This window comes from Rhagoletis pomonella, unplaced genomic scaffold (genome assembly GCF_013731165.1).
Source record: "Rhagoletis pomonella isolate Grant_MI unplaced genomic scaffold, Rhpom_1.0 Rhpom_scaffold_00001, whole genome shotgun sequence".
Lineage (NCBI taxonomy): Eukaryota > Metazoa > Arthropoda > Insecta > Diptera > Tephritidae > Rhagoletis > Rhagoletis pomonella.
Window position 1 is genome coordinate 59202716 of NW_023458555.1, and position 3918 is coordinate 59206633.

The following is a 3918-nucleotide window of genomic DNA, read 5'->3' on the forward strand; positions in this document are numbered from 1 at the left end:
TTTTGTCCGAGAAGTGGACCAGGGACCGATCTGTTCGAAGAAATCGTATTTATGGTCCGATTTGCTAAAAATTCGGTACTTAGCTTTTTGCCTAGATAAGCTTATAGATTCGTGTTTTCCAATTTTCATGCAATTTCGAATATAAATAGCTTTAAGTAACGACCATATCAAAGGGCGAATTCGTCACAAGATTTTTTTGCGCCAATCAGAAACAACGGATACTGTCAAAATATAATTATAATATAGAATATATCTCAACTAATTTATATTTAGAAAGCCGTTTGTTAGTTTTCGCAAGGCTCGAGAGCGGCTGAACCGACTTTTTTGAAACTGCCACCTGCCGCACGTGTCCCAAGGATGGTATTAGGCTGGAAAAAATCTATATGTAAAGGGGGCGTGGCACTTCCCATACAAACCGAATCTCTCATGCTACATATCTCTGAAAGTGTGCATAGTAGAGTTTTGGAAATTGGTATGGAGATATACGAAATCAATCGCATACCCTTGGAGAAAAATTTTCTTCTTCTTATTTGGCGCTGTAACCGCCTAAGCGATTTTGGCCGAGTCCAAAACAGCACGCCAGTCATTTCTCTTCTGTGCTAACTGACGCCAATTGAAAATGCCAAGTGAAGCCAAGTCCTTCTCCACCTGGTCTTTCCAACGCAGAGGAGGCCTTCCTCTTCCTCTGTTACCAGCATCGCGGCCCGCGTTGAATATTTTCAGAGCAGGAGCGAACGACATGGCCAAGCCAGCGGAGCCGCTGAATTTTAATTCGCTGCACTATGTCTATATCGTTGTAAAGCTCATACAGCTCATCGTTAAATCGTCTGCGATATTCGCCATCAGCAACGCGTAAAGGTCCGTAAATCTTTCGCAGAATCTTTCTCTCGAAAACTCCAAGAGCCGCCTCATCAGATGCTTTCATTGTCCATGCTTCCGCGCCATACACCAGCACAGGCATGATGAGTGACTTATAGAGTGTGATCTTTGTACGACGAGAGAGGACTTTACTTCTCAATTGCCTACTCAGCCCAAAGTAGCACTTGTTGGCAAGAGTGATTCTCCGTTGGATTTCAAGGCTGACATTATTATTGGTGTTAATGCTGGTTCCCAAATAAACGAAGTCGTCTACTTTTTCAAACTTGTAACTGTCAACAGTGACGTGGGTGCCAAGACGCGTATGCTCTGACTGTTTGTGTGCTGACAGGAGATACTTCGTTTTGTCCTCGTTCACCACCAGACCCATTCGCTTTGCTTCTCTATCCAATCCCGAGAAGGCAGAACAGACGTAGCCCTTGTTTTTACCGATAATATCGATGTCGTCGGCATACGCCAGCAATTGTACGCTCTTATAAAGCATTGTGCCTGAGCGGTTCAGTTCTGCGGCTCTTATTATCTTCTCCAACATAAGATTAAAGAAATCACACGAAAGGGAGTCCCCTTGTCTGAAACCTCGTTTGGTATCAAACGGCTCGGAGAGGTCCTTCCCTATTCTGACGGAGCTGGTGGTATTGCTCAACGTCATTTTACACAGCCGTATTAGTTTCGCGGGGATACCAAATTCAGACATCGCGGCATAAAGGCAACTTCTTTTCGTGCTGTCGAAAGCGGCTTTGAAATCGACAAATAGATGGTGTGTGTCGATCCTATTCTCGCGGGTCTTTTCCAAGATTTGGCGTATTGTGAATACCTGATCTATGGTGGATTTTCCAGGCCTAAAGCCACACTGATAAGGTCCAATCAGCTCGTTGACGGTGGGCTTCAGTCTTTCGCACAATACGCTCGATAAGACCTTGTAACCTATGCTTAGAAGGCTAATTCCGCGGTAGTTGGCGCGTATGGCGGGGTCGCCTTTCTTGTGGATTGGGCAGAGCACACTTAAATTCCAGTCGTCGGGCATGCGTTCATCTGACCATATTCTGCATACGAGCTGATGCATGCACCTCATCAGCTCCTCGCCGCCGTACTTGAATAGCTCGGCTGGCAGGCCGTCAGCTCCAGCAGCTTTGTTGTTTTTCAGCCGCGTAATCGCTATTCGTACCTCGTCATAGTCAGGCGGTGGGACAGCTACTCCATCATCATCGACTGGGGACTCGGGTTCGTCTTCCTCACTACTTTTAGCGCTGCTACCATTCAGTAGGTTATAAAAGTGTTCCCTCCACAATTTAAGTATATTCTGGACATCGGTCACTAGGTCGCCATTATTGTTCTTACAGGAGTTCGCCCCGGTCTTGAAACCTTCCGTAAGTCGCCTAACCCTCTGGTAGATCTTTCGGGCGTCCTTCCTGTCGGCCAGCATCTCAAGCTCTTCGCACTCACGTATTTCGGCCTCTCTCTTCTTATTGCGGCCAATACGTCTCGCTTCCCTGTAGGCGGCATCTTTTTTCTCTGCGGCTTCTTGACATTCCTCATCGTACCAGTTGTTCTTTCGGGCTCGCTGAAATCCAACTACTTCTTCGGCGGCGGTACTTAATGATCGGGAAATGTGGTTCCACTGCTCGCGTACGTCGGATTGTTGAAGAGTGCTCTCAGAGAGCAGGTGTGTGAGTCGAGTGGCGAATAAATTGGCCGTCTGTTGTGATTGCAGCTTTTCGACGTTAAGCTTTCCTTGCATTGTTGGGCGCACATTTTTTGCTGCACAGAGGCGGGTGCGTATCTTGGCTACAACAAGTTAGTGGTCAGAGTCGATGTTTGGCCCTCGGAGTGTACGTACGTCCAAAACGCTTGAAGCATGCCTTCCGTCTATCACAACATGATCGATTTGGTTTCTCGTTTTTCGATCTGGAGACAGCCATGTAGCTTGGTGGATGTTCTTATGCTGGAACCTAGTACTACATATTACCATATTTCGGGCCCCGGCGAAGTCGATCAGCCTCAGTCCGTTATCGGACGTTTCGTCGTGGAGGCTGAATTTTCCGACAGTGGCGCCAAAGATCCCTTCCTTGCCCACCTTGGCATTAAAATCGCCAAGCACGATTTTGACATCGTGTCGGGGGCAGCGCTCATATGTACGTTCCAAGCGCTCACAGAAGAGATCCTTGGACGCCTCATCCTTCTCTTCCGTCGTGGCATGGGCGCAGATGAGCGAGATGTTGAAGAATCTAGCTTTGATGCGGATTGTGGCTAGACGTTCGTCCACCGGGGTGAACGCCAGTACTCGGCGACGGAGTCTCTCTCCTACCACGAATCCAACACCGAATTTGCGCTCCTTTACGTGGCAACTGTGGTAGACGTCGCAAGGCTTCACGCTTACTTTACCTTGCCCCGTCCATCGCATTTCTTGGATGGCGGTGATGTCAGCCTTTGTCTTCCCGAGGACATCAACCAGCCGGGCAGAGCCACCTTCCCCATTAAGGGTCCGGATATTCCAGGTGCATACCCTTAAATCATAGTCCTTTATACGTTTGCCGTGGTCGTCATCAGAAAAAGGGGGTCTCATCCGAGGCTGTTTGCTTCTTTTCATTGGGCGGGGTTTTAACGTGGCGGGACCCAAACCCAGCGCACGCGAAGTTTTACGCCTTCTCACTTTAGCTCGCTCCCAAACGGGTGTTTGGTTGGTACCCAGAGGATACGTGGATATAAATATCCGGACGTTGTGAGCTGCGATTTGAACCGTACGCACAAGAATCGCTTCTGGCCACTCCCAGGTGAATGGCAGTCAAAAGTTTTCCACTTCTGCGCACGGAACCATCCTCCTTTAGCTATAGTAAAAAGAGGTGTGACATCTCCCATACAAACCGAATTTTTCATACTGCTTATCTCTGGAAATTTTTTGGTAGAGTTCTAGAGTTTTGTATGGAGATGTACGAAATAAATCGCATACTCTTGGAGAAAAATTGGAACTATTGGAAAAGGGGGCGTGGCATCTTCCATACAAACCGAATTTTTCATACTGCCTATCTTTGGAAGTGTTCATGG